Source organism: Cheilinus undulatus, linkage group 10 (genome assembly GCF_018320785.1).
Source record: "Cheilinus undulatus linkage group 10, ASM1832078v1, whole genome shotgun sequence".
Taxonomy (NCBI): Eukaryota; Metazoa; Chordata; class Actinopteri; order Labriformes; family Labridae; genus Cheilinus; species Cheilinus undulatus.
In genome coordinates, this window is record NC_054874.1 from 24,410,341 (window position 1) to 24,428,432 (window position 18,092).

Genomic DNA, 18,092 nt, shown 5'->3' on the forward strand with positions numbered 1-18,092 from the left:
GACACACAGAAATGCACTCTTAATGCTTAATAATTCCAATTCATAACAAATACCTATGCAAAGACAGGTGTCTTATGACTAACTTTAATATAAAGACAGGTACAGAGACATTGTAACAAGCTACAAGTCAGCTTCATCATATAGCAAATACTTATCCTTTGTCATATCCAGAAGCTGACCGATATAGTGGACCACTTCACTCATGGTGCAGAAGTGTTTATCATCAATAACAATAATCCACTAGAAAGAAAGCAAAGGAATCCCAGCAGACTGCTGTACAACACGTAACATCGTAACACATCTTTACACATCTTAAACACTTCTAAACACTGCCTTGGAGTATGATGGGAAAACTCAATCCCCCTAATTTGAAATTGCAGTGGGCAGGGCTTAGATCAGGTGACTCTCTACAGAGTTGAATTAACACTAAATGGATCACCACCATCGAATAGGTCCAACACTGAAGACCATGTGATTCTGAGTGTAGTTAAAATCACACTTTGGGGGTTAAAATCAACTCTGAAATGTTTAACACTAAAAATTCAACACTCCAGTTTTTACTTTGTGGGGTCATCAGAATGCCAGCAATGAATTAATAAACTCAAGAAACTGAAGAAGGAAATCCAGAACGATCTTTGAGCAAAAGTGGAGCTGGGCGTGGTGTTGCATGTCCATCTTTTCCTCCCACTTTGGTTCCACTCACACTCGTATAAAAGCTGGCTGGTTCACTAGAAAGCACCAAAGTTCTGAGACTGAAGGACAGACCCAGAACCAGAACCATGTCTGTCTGATAACACCTGTGGTGAAAGCAAGGGGGGCGACCGCAGTCTCTGCCTTATTGACAACCAAGTGTCCTATCACTGGGATACTACACTTGAACTTAGCCAAAAGGCCAAGAAGCGATGGTGCTTTGGGGCCGGAGGCCGGGACAGGCCGCTGCCACTCAGCCGCCTCAGCCAGGGGTCGGTGAGGCCTTTAGAGGTGAACTCCCACTTCATTCAGGGGAGGGTCTCCTCTGAAAACCACGACAAGGGAGAAGCCCCTGACTGCAGTATGCAGTTTGGGCGGTGCTCAACATTCGGCGTTAGACTCAACCCATCTCAACGTTCCATAAACCAATCGCATTCAGTCTTGTTACATACAACTTCACTTCATTTTGCAACCACATTTTTACCCTGTCTTCCGCTCTACTCCCGACTTGTAATTTCTCCTGATTATCCCCCTATTTTTAAGTATGGTCCTGTCATCTCTAATATTTTTCAAGTCAAAGCAAGTCCCCTACTTGTGCCTTATACCCAAACCTCAAAAATATCCACCCCTCTCCTTGTGTGGTTTGATCCAAAGACACTGCATGAGATCCTCTCTGACTGCAGGTTACACACATAGGGAGCTGTCTGTCACTTGCTGCTGAAGAGTTTATTAGAGCATCAGCTCTTTTTTAAAAACGTGTTAACATGATATGTGATGTTATACTGGTTGGTTAAAGTTTATTCATCCTGTGGTTTAGCCTTGTTCTCTCTATCTAACGTAAGTTCTAACGTGCTTTAACGTAGCATCCTCTAATATTCATAAGGAGAGTTTAGAGCTGCGCGGATCTTAGAAGTAAGGAGGCTGACTGTTACTATTACGACTGACTTTCATATCTTGTCTACAAACAATCATCTACTCCTGACCATATCCAGCTGTCTCCCTCCTCTCATCCACTAACAGCTGAAACTTCGTTTTTTTGTCTCTCTCCCAGTCTCCCCCCTACTCTTTTCCAAAACCCCCCCCCCCAATCAGCTAAAAAACGCCTATATTTCCACTCATCTACATAAACTCCAAAACAGTAAATACCTTTCTAAATACCGCAAATCAGTAAATAACTTTCTAAATACCGCTAACAACGTTGAGCTCCAACTCAGCCAATGGAATGCCAACGTTGATTGGCGTTGAGCTCCGCCCTGAACTGCACACTGCAGTCAGGTCCTCCTGAGAGACCACATCTGCTTGGGAGAGCAGATTGAGTAGTTTTGGTAGGGGCTCGCTGCGCTCCTGCACAACAACGACCCAGGACAAAGAAGAGCACATGCACTCCATTTTAAATAAAAACGACACTGTAATATAACAAAGAAACATGTACACTTGGAAATTTTAAAATTTTACCTGTAAACCCTAGAGCAAAGTAACTGGATGTGTTTTAAACAATGTTTCTATTTATTGTGTCTTTTAATGCAGTATGTAGCACATTAAGTCCAGTTATAACATGTTTTATATGTGTTTTTTTTAAAAAAGAAAAGGGTTTTAACAGAAAGTGTATGTGTATCAAATGAAAACTGAACTTTTATCCCCTTGGGTAATTGTATGATTGTTTTGATTTAAGTGACAATAAACTTTTCTCCCCTACCTGGGGACCACATATTAAATTGATTTTTGAACCTGGGAGATGAAAGAGGGGCTTGCTCTGTCCACACCATGCATTGCCCCGGTGTTGCAGTACCTCCAGGACTGGTGCACTGTTCTTGTGACAGCGGTTTAGCTCTCTTGTCTGTCTGTTATATTATGAAGTCCAGAAGTTCCAGGATGTTCATGTAATTTTCAAGGTCTATAAAATATATTCAAATCATTATAGCTTTTGTATTTTTTATTTCTTACATATATTACATGACATTATACTATGTAATAGATATTTTTCACCAAAAATGAGTGGTGTACAACTTAAAAAAAATATGCTTTCCCTGCTCTTTGAAACATTTATGAATGACTAATCATTCATTTTTTAAGTGGCATGGGCTATTCAAATATTCTAAATAGGTTTGTAGTTAAAAATTTGGTGGAATTATTGCTACAAGGGAATTCTTGGTCTGGTATAACTTACCTCACCACCTCTAACAGGGTAAGGTGACTTGCACACGGAGTGGCCTGGAAGGACCTGCAATACAACTTAATCCAGTGTTAATCCAGATGTCTACACCTTGTGTGCCTCTACCTCTCCCCTTAGCCTTTATGCTCTACAACACAAAGCTAATCCTGGCTTCTTGTAGTCAGGAAATTAGTTACAGTACAACACTCCAAATAGCCAGGGGTATGATCCAGCCTTAAAGCACTTTGTGAAATGGTGATAAAATTGGCAACAAATCCCAATATATTGTTGATGTTTAATGATACACATAAGAATTTCTCTTTTTCTTTTTACAAGTCAGAGTGTGTTCTTGTTCTCTGTGTTTTAAAACAAACTTATGCTTAACTTGGAGCTCGAATCATTAAATGAAGTTGAAATAATAATATTTGCTGCTCATTTAATTCAAGCCTGGTTTCAAGTCCAAAGAAGATTGCAGAATTCAGGTCTTTCTTGGGATTGGTGAACTACTACGGGAAGTTTTTGCCTGACCTCTCTTCTGTCCTGTCTCCACCTTATCAGCTCCTGCACAAAGACAGTAAATGGCACTGGCAGCATGCTTAAAGGACAGCTTTCAAAAAGGTGAAAACACTGCTACATTCAGCACTACTGCTGGTGCATTTTGATCCAGACAGTGCTGTTGTTTTTTCCCGTGATGCATCGCCCTATGGAGTAGGGGCAGTGTTGTCGCATCGCATGGAGGATGGATCGGAAAAGCCCATAGGGTACGTAACACACACTCTCACAGCAGCGGAAAAAGGGTACTCACAGCTAGAGAAAATCAAGGTCAAGGTCAACTTTATTTATAGAGCACTTTCAAAACAAACAGAGTTTGTACCAAAGTGGACATGCACACAGAATGGGTCAAACATAAAACAAGGAAGAAACAAAGACAGAGCCAGGGGGAATTAACTATCAGAAAAAGCAAGAGAATTAAAGTGAGTCTTTAAGTGTTTTTTGAAGCAGTCCATAGAATCAGCTGATCGTATATGTGATGGTTGGTTATTTCAGAGTGTTGGAGCAGCTACTGAAAAAAAGCCCTGTCACCAAGTTTACAGTGTGATTTTGGGATGGTTAATAGTCCTTGATCTGATGATCTGAGGGGTCTAGCTGTACTGTAGGGTGCTAAGAGTTCTTTGATGTAGCTCGGAGTGAGGTCATGGAGGGCTTTAAACACAAACAGGAGAATTTTGTATGGGATTCAATACTGAACTGGTAACCAATGTAGGGATGCTAATATGGGTGTGATATGATCTCGTTTTTTACGTCTGCAGAGGAGTCGTGCAGCAGCATTTTGGACAAGTTGTAAGCGGTGAATAGAAGACCGACTGATGCCGAAATAGAGTAGAAAAGGAGGGGCTGGCTGTAGTTTTCACTGTAAAGGGTTTCCACCAGTACCTGTATGGTCATTCTTTTACTATTTTCACTGACCACAAACCATTAATGGGCCTTTTTGTTGAGTCAAAAGGCATTTCACCTACAGCATCAGCAAGAGTGCAAAACTGGGCGTCAACTCTCTCAAGCATACTAATACAGTATTGTTTATAAAGCAGGAAGTGAAAATGCAAATGCCGATGCTTTCAGCCACCTTCCCCTCCCAGAGTCATCAGCTCACACAGACTTACCCCAAGAAACTGTGTTTTTGCTGGACAGACTGGCTAACTCTCTCTTAACAGCAAAGCAAATAAGACTATGGACAGGAAGAGACCCAGTTCCAACTACAGTTAAACGGGAAGAGCTCAACGTCTTTGCAAAGCATCAGGAAGAGCTGAGCATCCATGATGGCTGTATCCTGTGGGGATCCAGAGGGGTTGTCCAGCTTCGACGCCAAGAGCAGATCATTGAAGAGCTACATATGGCCCACCCAGGAGTTTCCTGTATGAAAAGCCCGGCCAAGTCATTTTTGTGATGGCCTGGAATAGACAGTGCCTTGGAGGTACAGGTGAAAGCATGTTCACAGTGTCAAGGTAACCAGAAGAAACCAGCACCTGCTCTGCTTCACCCCTGGGAGTGGCCTAGTTGAGCATTGTCCAGGTTACATTTAGACATTGCAGGTCCAGTAATGGGTCACATTTTCCTTGTATTGGTGGATGCTCATTCAAAATCACTAGAAGCACACATTATGTCAAACATTGTAGCCCCAGCCACTACAGAGACACTAAGAAGCATCTTTGCCACACATGGGCTGCCTTACATGGTCGTGACTGACAATGGTCCCACCTTCAGAGGTGCAGTTTTCCAGGAGTTCATGGAGGAAAATGGGATCCGACATGTAGCACTGCGCAATACCACCCTGCCTCAAGCAGCTCAGCAGAACTATGTATGGACACTGAAGGCTGGACTGAGAACGATGTCAGGACTCACTCTGGAAACTAAGCTTTCTTGTTTCCTGTTCCAGTACAGGATCACTCCACACACCACAACAGGAGCTGCTCCGGCAGGGATGTTAATGGGAAGGAAACCCAACTCTAGATCTGCTACGGCCTGATGTGGGAGGAAAGGTGGCACAGTCACAGGTGAAGCAAAAAGGAGGACTATGCCCAGTGCAGACTTTTTAAGTCTGGGGACCCTGTGTATGATAACTTTGCTGCTGGACCTCCCTGGTTACCGGGTATCATTCTCAGCTGCACAGGTCCAGTGTCTGTTGTGGTGGACTGGTGCGACAATACACAAGTTCGCAGGCACCTGGATCAGGTGCATGCTCGCCATGATGTTGGAAGGGGGACAGCAGAGTGTGTTGCTTGAGGGCAGTGTGAACACAGAGTTTTTCCCAGGAGAACACTGTCAATGACACTATGGACTGTGTCGTGATACCAGCAGAGTCTGAGCAGGGTCCTGCACCTTCCTCTGCCCCAATTTCCACCTCTCAAGAACAACTGGCCCCTGAGTCTGTTGAGACACAGGCAGAACCAAGGAGATCAAAGAGGGAGAGCAGGCCTCCAGAAAGACTGACCTCATAAACTGTTACAGAAACATAAAGGGAAAGATGTTGGGGGAAAATAACAGTTGAAATGTTTACATTGTTTATACAGGAACAGATTTTTTGTGTTATTGTTTTACACTAAAAGGAGGTTTATGGTCATAGCAAATTATAATTCCAGCAAGTGTTTTAAAGGTTAGACTGTGTCTGCTAGAGTTATCAAGAAAATAATAATAATAAGCAAGTTATGCTATTGTTGCCTGTGCCATATTTGTTTTGTCTTAAAGGGGGAGAAGTGTTATAGATAGAGTTTCTGCTACTGACTTAGGCAGCACCCTGGAACCTTTAGAGGGGAACTGAAGTTTCATCCAGTCTGTTATGTTGATGCACCCCCTGAATGTTGTCATTGCTGCTGTAAACTGCACTAAGTTTTCTAACTAAAGTACCGTGAACTTTGACCAAGTGTGCGTGCATTATTAAGCAAAGGTTACAACATGATTCAAAATAATACATTTGATATTTGATATTTATATTATTGTGAAAATAAATAAACAAAATGAGCCCAACTTAAAATAAAAAAAGCATAGTTATCAAGTGATATGTGTGCTTAAATCTAAGTAAAAGTTACCCTAAAATGTTTGTACATGATGCTTCGTGCAACATAATGCATTTCATCCCCCTCAAGAGAAGGTGGGGTCCCCAGTTTCACCATTATTTTGGGGGTGACAGGCTGGCAAAATATGGGAACCCTTAGTGTATGTACACTGACACTGGACTGTGGAGCAGTGGAAACATCTTCCGTGAAGTGGCAAATCCCATGGCCATGTTTGGCAGTCTGTTGGGCAGGTCTGTGTTTGGCAGATGGAACTTTGACTGCCTGACTGCACTGTGTGAATGTTGATGGGCGAGAGTTAATGGTATGGGGCTCCAGTGAAAGGCAATCTTAATGTGGCATACAAAGACATTTGGAAAATGCTATGATTACAGCTTTTCGGCAACAATTTGGGGAAAGATTTTTTCTTTTCTAACATAAATGTGCCTCAGTGCACAAAGCAAGGACTATACAGACATGGTTTATAACAAAAGTCATTTGCAGATCAAATTCATGGTGTTTTGAGAGCTGTTGTGCTCTCATGCCAGAAACAGATTGTTCCTCTGTTTATCTTAAGAGGGTGTATTTCTTTGTGCTATTGAAACATTTACTTGGTGTCTGTGGTAAGATTGTTTATTTATGTTAAAAATCTCTTAATTTTGATATTAAGAAATGTGTCAATTTAATAAAGAAATAATAACGAACTAATATGAATGGAAATAAAAGTATCACAAATTAACCTCAATTTAATTAGTTTGACAAAATTCAAAATCTTACAAAAGAGTGTCTTTATTGAATATATCTCCATTCATTGTGTCAAAGGTGAAGTGTGTCTTTATACCCCTGATAAATAGATACAGTCACGTCTACTTGCAGACATGGCGACATTGGTGAGTGTAGCTATCATAAATCTAGCTGTATGGCAACAAGAGTAGTAATAGTGGTGAAGCAACAAATGAGCGAGCTCTTTCTCTGCTGCTTGACCTTGAATAACATAACAACAAAAAATGAGATAAATGCTTCTTTTTCCCTTTTTCAGTCAATAACCAGTGGTCCCAAGGTGACCCCTCTCTCCCCTGCCCTCCTCCTTCTTTTCCTCCACCCTCCCACTTTCCATCACACACTTCCTAATACTCTGTCAGTCAGAAAAGAGCCTGTCGGAAAGAAAGAGAGAGAGCTTCCTGGGTATGAGTGGGCATTAGCCTGTGTTTGTGAGTGCACACGGTTTGCATGAATATGAGGAGGAGAGCAGTCAAGAGACGACTTTAAGAGAAGGAGAAAAAGCTATTCAAAGAGACAGGACTTGTTTTACTCCTAGAATGGTTGAAAAAAAAGCTTACTTAGAAAATTATTCATGAAATCACTGTTCACAGGTGTTGTTAGGTGCTATGGTTACACTGACCAATAAAAGTTAACCTTTACATATAACGCAGGTATTGTGTAAAGCTTGGCTTGCCTTTTCTCTAAAGAAATGCACTTTCAGAAACACAAAGAACACTCGTGATCAAGAAGGCTGCTGTTTAATGGTACTGTATTTAGATTTTTGCACTCAAATATCTGCAAAAATTGAAAACATGGCTAATCTTGTTATATATATATATATATATATAATTATTATTATTATTATTTTTTTCAAGTACTAACATTGTCTCAATTCAGGGGCGCACCAGAAGGGTTAGGGTTAAACATCTGGGGCCAAGGTAGCATATGATTGATGTCTCCATTAGGCACATATGTGTTCTTTTTTAATGCCAAGATTTGAAATGGTCAAAAAAAATTTACATTTTCATACAATTTAAGTTGGATGTTTTATAGGCTACTGTTGTAGGTATATGTGCTTTTAGAAGGTTTAAAAAACAAACAAACAAAACAAAAAAAAAAAAAAACAATGTCTGTTGTTTATCATCATCTTATTTTTTTCCTACTACAACAGTCAGCAGCATCACAGCTGATCTATTTCCATAATCTGATCCGTGATTTTCTGACAGACATCTAACCCTCCGATTACCTGGATGTCAAGTTCACCTGTTTAGTGTTTGATTGGTTAACTGAATGATGAGTCCCGCCTGGGATTGGGTCCTGACCTAGACAGCAGCAGTGAACAGAGTTCCAGACAGACATAAAAACAGTCAGACATAAACAACATAATACAAGATATGTAGTCCATTTGCAGCAAAAGTACACACACAACAATTAAAGCAGCAGCTATTTACCAGAATCAGCCATTTTGTGAATTAATCTGCAGCCAAATGTGTCTGCCTCCAAGTCTTTGAACTTTCTCTTAAAAGTGTCCAATGCTCATTTAGTTTCAACTTTTTCTGGAAACCAAAGCGTTAGCATGCTGGGTGCTGTGGATTTACTCCTGATGCTCAAATGCTGCTGACTTCACTCTCTCTTCAGTGGGAACTTTAGGACTTACGTAGTGTGGCAAAGTGGGATAAGGGGCTGTAACAGATTTGCACTAATGTAAGCCAAACAACAGCACCTAGGGTTTTACCAAGTTCTAAACATAAAAGGCCAACACACGTTCAAAACACTAAAAGCAAAACAGAGACATGGTTCAAAAGCAAATCGAAATTTATTTATAATTGTATCTGCAAAATATATTTATCTAACTGAAAATGTCTGTGGAGAGAAAGAGGAATTAGTGATTGGCAATAAATTTCAAGTCAGGGTTATGGGAAGAATATATCAGAATTTTACTACAGTTTATTCTCTTTCACAATCAGTCTGATTAATAATACGCTTCCAGACGAAATGACTAAAACTAACAAAATGGGAAGGGGGAGTTAGTGGAAGCTAGCAAGAGGGAGGCAGTCTACCAAAGGAAGTGTCCAAGGAGTGCACTTACCCACCAACTGTGAACTCACTGCAAACACAGCAAACAGGTGCAGACTACTGTGTCCCAGTGCGTCTATCACTACAACAAAAAGATGCAGGGAACCACCCAGAGTGCCTAGCCTCCACCGCTAGCCAGCAGCCACTGCACTGTAGGAGACAAGAAAGAAAGGGTTAAGCAAAAGAAATGGTTAAAACGGTATAAAACCAGTTGGTTGAAGGTAAAAGGACTATTTTTATTACAATAATTCAATAAAATGCTGACATGTTTTGAACAGATAAGGGCTAAACTTAAAGCGAAACAAAGCTAACCACACCAAAACAGAACAAAACAGCAGCTGACTGTGTCTGCTCAGGTACATTTACCCAGATGTCCTTGAGCACACTTTACACCACTCAAATCAATGGACACCAAGATGACCAGGTAATCAAGTGCAAAACAGGAAGGAGACTCAGAGTTCAGACCATGTGGCAGCCATCAGGCACAGACAAAGGGGAAAAGCAGCTATCATGCCACAGGTGCCTTAAATAGGCTCTGACAATTCCCTGCAAATTTTCTATTTGTTTTATTGAATGAAAACTATTTAGCCAGCCTGCTGTCTTGTTTGTTTGAAATGGCTGAATGTAACTCCCCACAGTCTAAATTCCCGCATGCCTTTCTGCTTTCTCTGGTAGATAAGACAGGACAACAGATGGCAATATTTCCACATTTGTAAGGCTGGGTGTCCACAGCTAGTATTTCTTATGCTAGCAGCACTCAGGACCTCAATTCCAAAGCGCTTCTCGCCAGTGTTTATACCTTACAGAAAAGGAGCCCTGCTTTCCTCAACAGGATCTGAAATGTTGTTTTGAAATAGCTCTATGTGCTTCATATTTAAAGGAAATATCACACAGACGACATGCAGACAGTGTAAAGGTATGGAAGAGGATAAGGCTTAACACAATGCCAACATCACGTTTCAGAAACGTTCCAGCAACAGGAGGAAACAAAATAAATCTAATATATACTAAGAATGTGTGCTTAGAACATCTGCAGAAAAGAGACGGAGAGGATGGCAAGGAATGAAAGAGATATCTTACTGTCTAACTATGTCTGTCTAACTTGGTTAGAACACTCTTGAAAAATATAGCTTTAATCTCAGTGAGGTATTCCTGGTTAAATAAATGAATAAAATGTCTGCTTGTTCAAAGTACAGGAGGTCACAACAACACAAACAACCCCTTTATCACTTTTCTGCCAAAGCATTGATTTTGTCCTCCACGTTCTGACTGCTGTTTCTTCTCTCTTCCTCTGTCAGTGTGCAGGTACCCAGATGGATTACTCAGGTGCTCTGATGAATCCCATCATCATCACGGCCCCTCTGCTGTAAGGTCAACCAAGGTCCTCACAAGTGTCCCTGGCTACAGTTTGGTCTCTGGCTTTTTAAAGCCAATTTCCAGCACTGAATGGCCCTGAATGACGTTTACTACTTTTCTCCTCTCTGGCTCTCTGTCTCTGTCTCTTGGTAACCTTCTCCTCTCTTTTCACCCACACTGCTGACACACACAAACATACATCATAACAGCCCCGCCAAAGTGGGTATAATATGTTTATCTCTTCAGCCCTGAGTGGGTAAGGCCGTTTTTTGTGTGTTTCAAGTGTATGTGAATGGAATGGGGTGTAATTTCATGGAGGCCTAAAGGACGCATACATTATAGTTAGGAAACAGAGTGGCCATTGAACAGTTCATAAAATATAGAAGGAAAAAAGCTTTATGCTGTGCAACATGAATACTGAGAAGAGACATAAAGTGCACAGGGTGTATGATGCCCATTACTCTGAAAGCCTTCCTCAAACCGATTGTGTGTCTAATGGTATTTAACCTGCCGGGCCATTTCTAAAATGGGTCCTGGCTGTGACCACACCTGATGTATGATCCCATCTGTGTGTGCAACCCCCCCCTCACACACTAACATGTAAATGCACATACGATAGCAGACTCATGAACTGGAGTGCTACTTTACCCTTGCTGCTTTTATCATTAACATCAGCTGCTATCTGCTCCAGGGTGAGGTCGGTTCATACATTAGTTTGTCTTTTTAACATTATTAGTCGTATTTCACCTCTAACATAATCTGCCCTGTAGATCTGCTCCACTCAGCCGCATTCATAATCAAACCTTGGTACTGATATCGGCTCCATATCACATGATCCACCCAGGGGTGCCCCCCTATTTTTCATAGGGGTAGCTAGATAGGGGTCTCTGACAATGTTGGGGTGGCACACTAAAACCAAAATACACAACTAAATTTCCCAGCAGGTGTTCTTTTTTGTGTATCGATACAGATTTAATCTGAGACCTCGGCCCCTCTCCTCTTTCTTATTTTCTTCCTTCTGTTGATAAATCAAGGAGCTAAGGAGGGTGTTAGATGCTGTACCAATATAAGATTCCAATCCACTGTGATTTGTAATAGGATGCTTTTTTATACTCTCTTGGTGGTCCCTCTCACTAGTCTTGCACAGTCACTCAGTTTGTGAGGACAACCTGATTGAGGCAAGTTTACACATGTACTCCATTTCTTGATGATGGATTTAACTGAACTCTGGGGGATGTTCAGTGCCTGCTTATGAGCAGGGTCATTTGAGCGCGGCTCGGCGCAGCCAAACTGGTGATGGAAATGCAAATCAGCACGGCTTGGTTTTGCTTGGCACGGCCAAAATCAATAGTGGAAAAGCCCTATATTTTGTCTTCATAGTGTAATGGTAGCCAGGAATACTGATTAACCAGTTAATTGACCTTCCAGGTAGAGGTGTTTTTATACCACAGTCACTTGAGACAAATTAACCGCCACATTAAATTTCTCAATTTCTCAGTGTAAAATGAAATTGTTAGATGATTACCATTTGTATGTAGAAGACTAAACTTAGACTAGCTAAAAATAGATCTTTGTGATAAAACACTAAGAGATGAAAATGTTTCGGCTGGACTGATATGTCTTCACTGTACATATAAGATATATCAGTATTTCCATCAGTATATTTTAAAAACCAATTCAAGGATTTATAGTGCATTAATATAAGTGTTTAACATTTAGATTAGTTTTACAATTTGACTGATAAATTAGTTGAAAGAAAATAAATGCCTCTATTAAAATTTTAGACTAAAATGTAAGGATTTGGTTGACTGAAACCGGGCTAAAATGTTGTTTTTTTTTTGTTTTGTTTTTTTTGTGTGTTTTGTTTTTTTCCCCCCAAAATCCAGACTAAAACTATAAAGGTTAAATCTGACTAAAATCAAGGAACATTTTCATCTTAAGACCTAGACTAAATATAACATACTTGTCTACATTAAGACTGTTTCAGATCAATGGGCAATGGATTTAATAGCTGAAGAGATGACAGCACTAAAAAATAAAAACCTCTCAATTCAATATGTCGGCAAACACAAATCCCCCACGGACAGTGAAGTGTCTGCTGTAAGTGGTTGAATGTTGACCCCTTGATTCAGGGTATTACTAAAAATTGGAATCTGCTCCTTGGGGCACTGGTTATTGTCAGTTCATGACAGAGCATGATTGATGATGGGATCTAAAACTTATAAGCCACTATGTAGCTGCTCCTGGAGTTCAATCCTGGACCCAAAATTCATATCAGTGAAGCAGGTTTTCAAATGTTGTTACATAAGCTGACAACCATCTTTTCTGAATATGTAAATTCAGACAAGTTTACACCTCTCTATAAGCCCTAACATCTGACAATACATATCACAGCAAAAACCAAGCCATGATGTCAAAGAAACTGCCTGCAGAGCTCAGAGACAGGATTGTTGTAAGGCACAGATCTGGGGATGGCTACAAAAAATCATGCTGTACTGAAGGTTTCTTCATCATTCTCTAATGGAAGAAGTTTGGCACTCTTCTAAGAGCTGGTGGTGATGCAGCTGAGTGATCAGGGGGGAAAGGCCTAAAAGAGGAGACCAAGAACCTCTGGTCACCGTGACTGAGCTCCAGAGATCCTGTGTGAAGATGAGACAAAGTTCCAGAAGGACAACCATCACAGCCCTTCACTGATACAGTATGGGCTCTCCTCAGTGCAAAATGCATTAAAGCCTGCTTGGAACTCTAAGTGAAAGCTGAGGGGGAGTGCCAGGCTGATAAACCACAAAACTGAGAAAAGTGAAGGGGGTCTGGATACTTTCTGAATCCACTGCATACAGGAAGTGGTATCTTTTTAGGACATAGCGACCTCACAGCGCAACTGCTATTCTTCTTAGACTATAGAAAGTATGGTTCTCTTGTTTCTGATGCCTTTGCCTCAGTCAAGACATGTTCATGTTCACAGTTATTGATTTGGCTGCCTACAGTCACATAAATAATTATTCAATCATTACATGTGAGTGTAAAGGCCCGTAAGTTGGAGTCAGTATTTGCATTATCTATAATGGTAGGATCAGAGTGGGAGTTTTTTTCCATCAGTGTGCAATCGGCCAAATTAAAGCTTTAACTGCTGAGCGATGAACAATGAAAGTCTGAAATCGATTACAGAGTAATAGAAGGGCCAGGTTCGTTTCCAGCATAGAGGACGATGTCTATATAGCTTTGTTAGAAAATGTGTGTGTCAAAATGTTGCTCTGTAAGCAGAATATGTCATGATCCCAGTCTGACTTCCCTGGCAGGCAGCACTCCTGCCTACTCGTCTTGTTTGATGCGGCACACCTAATGAAGATCTTTAATAAATAACTTACTCAGGTTAAGGAGCTGACAGCATGCAGCTGCTAGAATGGCAGAAGTTACAGCCAGCTTCTGTTTTCTGAGATGTGTGAACAGAAAATTGGTATTTATTTCAGCCTCATAGTTTTTAGTGTTTTAAATAAGAAATCTAGAAAGTGAGTTTTTGTTTTTCAGCTTATTTTTGGTGTTTGAGTCTGCTTTTGGGTCCTCTAGCTTGTGCCAGAATAGGGCTTGTGCCAGCACCCCCTGACCTATGCCCCCTGCTCCTTCCCTGCAGTATTTATCTATACTGCAGTTGTAGAGTGTGCTCTGTACAGAGCAAGTACTGCAATTCAGCTCTGTTTTACATGTCAGTGGACCAAAAACTGCAAGTTAACTTTCTGTGTAAACTGTTTTTGACTGAGATAAACTTAAATTAACCTATAATAATGACTGACCATTTAAAAAAATCTGCTTTATTAAGGTAATACGAAAACATACTCTAACAGTACATCTGTTTTCACTTACAGTGCATGCTGGTTATTGTCCATAGTATTTGTAAACACATAACCACACAAGCATGTTTAAAATCTTAAACACTTAAACACACACACAGTTTTGTGCCTGCATCAGCATGCAGCACGTATCTCCGAGCCTAAAGGTGGGCTCTGCCCGGAGGCTTGGAAAGATTATTATGGGCTGAAGAGTGAGAGAGGGAGGGATGAATCTCTGGGAAAAGGGAGCTACTTCCTAACAAATACTCCCAATCTAACAAGCCTGACTCATTTTGCCTCAAGTTAAATGAATTAAGGTTCTGCAGGAGTCTTCTAATGGGTTCAAATGGAGCCTTTCTCTATATCCATTTCTCATTATTGTATTCTCTGCATGCATGCCAAATAATTGCTTTGGAACAAAAACCTGCTGTTCAGGTATTTTCTGTGTTATGACTGTCAGTTCTAATGATTTCTTTAAACTGCAAAGAGGATTTTTTCTCATTGGAGCAGTATGTGGTGGATGAGGCAGCTTTAACTGACCATAAACCTCTGAAAAGTATGGATTTCAATTCTTAGATACGTTTTTCTTTCTTTCTTGCTTCTAGATTTACCTTTATGATTATGCTGGCTAAAATAGAATCCAGAAAGAGAGGATCATACAAAAAAAGGAAGAGTGGTTGATAGAGATACCATTAAGAAGGTGAGAAAGCAACAGAGAGAGACACACCAGGTCAGAATGGGATTATGGAAATGTAATATCCAGTTGATAAATCACAGTGACTGTCAGGTGCTCAATCATCTGTTAATATGAGCTAGATAGCTTCCTCTCCGACCGACTGCTAATTATAGACAGACATAATGAACTCCCATTCAATGTGCACATGTGTGTGATGAAGTGCATGTTCATCTAAAGTGTGTAACTCCACTGAGGACTCTTGACAAAACTGTTGAATGTCTGCTTCTGCAGCAAGTTTTAGAGACAAGCTGATAAACTAAGCTGTAATAAATCACATAAATCACGTGTCATTGCCACAGCACAGAGACAGACATGCCTGCTATAATAGCTGACTCAGATAAGTAAGCATGGAATGAACATTAGCTTATCGAATTGGACCTACAGTAAATGTTGCTGACTCATGACTTCCCAAATGCAAGCCATTCAGCCTCAAGTTGTGGTGGATAATGAGCAAAATAAAAGAAAAAACCTCAAAGCATTCCTCAGATATCACATGCACGAGCAGAGATAAACACAAGACTCACTGGCCTTGATCTCTAAATTCTAGTCAAGTCATCCATACTGTATGTCAAAGTTACTTCTTGGAGGGCTTTCCACAAGATTTTAGAGTGTTTCTGTGGAAATTTGTGCTCATTCTTTCATCAAGTCCGACAATGATTGTGCTTTCAGACAGACATGGTCCAGGTTCTGTTCTGAAGTCTCAGAACCTTGGTGCTCTCTGGCGAACCAGCCCGCATTCACACCAGTTTAAGCAGAACCAAAATGGGTTACTCGGGTGGAAGTCAACACAACACCAGCAAAATGGCTTCACTTTTGCCCAAGTCTTTCCTGCTGTCCCAGTATTCCTTCTTCAGTTTCTTGAGTATATTAATTATTTGGTCAGGCATTCAGGCGAATTCAGCCTTCGCCATGTCTTCCGCATGTTCGGCATTTAACTTGCTTTTCCTTGTACTACTCTCCAGCTTCACTGGGAATTCTGTCCATGCCCGGATTGCAACGCAAGATTTTGTCTCCTCAGCAGACCACCTTGTCTCTATTTTTCCCTCATCTTCACAACCTAGAATATGACACACCCACTAATGATGTCAAAGTTCGCAAGGAAGAACCAAATGTTTTTTTTGCTCTAGCTAAGACCCAACTTTTCATGATACAAGCCCCTTTTTTCCATTTTGAATGCACTAGCTAGTTCAAAATAAGGTTCAGGAACTGGAACCGACACAGAGCCCTGCTGCTCTGAAAGGTCCAATCCCAACTCATCGATATAGGGCCTTCCTCAAACTGTTGCCACAAAGTTGGAAGCATAGCATTGTCCAAAATGTCTATGATGAAGCATTTATATTGTAAAAGTGGCATCCATCACATTCCCACACCTGAAGACCCTGTGGCAACGAGTCTGATTAAACATCTGAATTCAATAATTTACTGTTGTGGCCAAACACTTTTGTCCATATAGTGTATGTATGGATGAACGGACTGACAACCCACAAAAACAGAATGCTTTCAACGTCAGCTGTCACTTGCGCAGAGGCTTCAAAATGAATGTAAACACACGTTGACTTTTTTCTTAAAAACAAGCACAGCTTTGCACGTTTAAAAATCCCACAGCAGCATTTAGATGTGAGGAATATGAAATGCTTTCAAGAAGAACTTCTAAAATTCTTTTATTGCAGAACACTGTCAAACAAAATAAGCTGAGCTTACTTAAAAAAATTATGGAAACTCGTTGCCTCAAAAATAACAAGTAAACTTGAGACTTAACAAACATGTTTATTTTTAGTGTACAGTACTTTTTCTAAACGAACCATTCAAGTATTCACTACTAGTTCAAAATCAATTATTTTAAGTGTTCAAAAGTGAGATTCAAATGTTAATTTAAGTTTGCAGGACTTAGGCTAAGTCTACTTTGCGTGTACAATACTTAAAGTTTTTAGTGCACCATAAACACCAATAGGTTCATAGAACTCATAATGTCACAAGTTACTGCTTGTTACTTTATCAAATAGTACTGACTGAAAAATATTTTTCCTTTATATTACCATTTCACCTAAAGTAAACTGACTGCATCCATTACTAAAAATGACTATCAGTGACCCACTGAACCAGTAGTTAATAATTCACTAATTTCAATGTGCTAGGCAACTTTCATTGTCATGATAAATAATGACACTATCCCCATAGGTGGGACCTCTGTAACTGAGACATCAACTTCACTCATGGTGCATTTTATTTATTTCATTTAACCTTTATTTAACCAGGAGAAAACCTCAGTGAATGAATTCAAGTATACAGGTGGAGTGATACTTTCCACATTAAATATCAAATTTAGTGCTCTTGGGTATCACTACCAACCATAGTGAGTAAAAGATGAGAGGTCAGGTTGGATTTGTGTTCTGAAGAAAAAGTTTGTCTTGACCTAACCCTAGGACATGTACTATATTATTACCATAATAACTTACATTTTTAAGTTTTTTACCACTTACTTCACATGAGCAGAGTTGGAAGAAAGGCCTCTAGAGTCTTGTTTAAAAATCTTAAGTTGCAAGTAAAACAAATGAAAGTGTAAGGAGCAGAAAACACCATCTCAGCAAACTAAAGTGAATGCAATTGATTCCTCCACTTGGCAGGAGAGGACTAAAAGGAAATATATGTTTTTAGTTTCCTGCTATTGTTCCTTTAATGCATGTTGTGTTGCATAAAGACTTCCCCACCAAGCACTTGAGAAATCCAATAGTAGAGGAAGTATTAGTGCTGGTAGAAACAGAGAAACAAATTGAAAAGGAGGGAGCTCTACATCTTTTCAACTTCATGTAATATTAACCTGTAATTAAAAGAGCTGAGCTGACTCAAGGCAAAAAAGACAGAGAGAGAGGCCTATGTGGACTGAACAGTGTGTTTTTCACTTTAACAGCCCTCCCTATTAAAACACACCCTAAAGTTCAACAAAT

At 40.3% G+C, this 18,092-nt stretch overlaps 1 non-coding gene across 1 annotated transcript; it reads left to right on the top strand.

Annotated features, from left to right (window-relative positions):
* Nucleotides 1-2,318: 2,318 nt before the first annotated feature.
* Nucleotides 2,319-2,501, top strand: LOC121516876. The gene has a single exon (XR_005992519.1). It is a non-coding gene; the product is annotated as a U2 spliceosomal RNA (small nuclear RNA).
* Nucleotides 2,502-18,092: the final 15,591 nt, after the last annotated feature.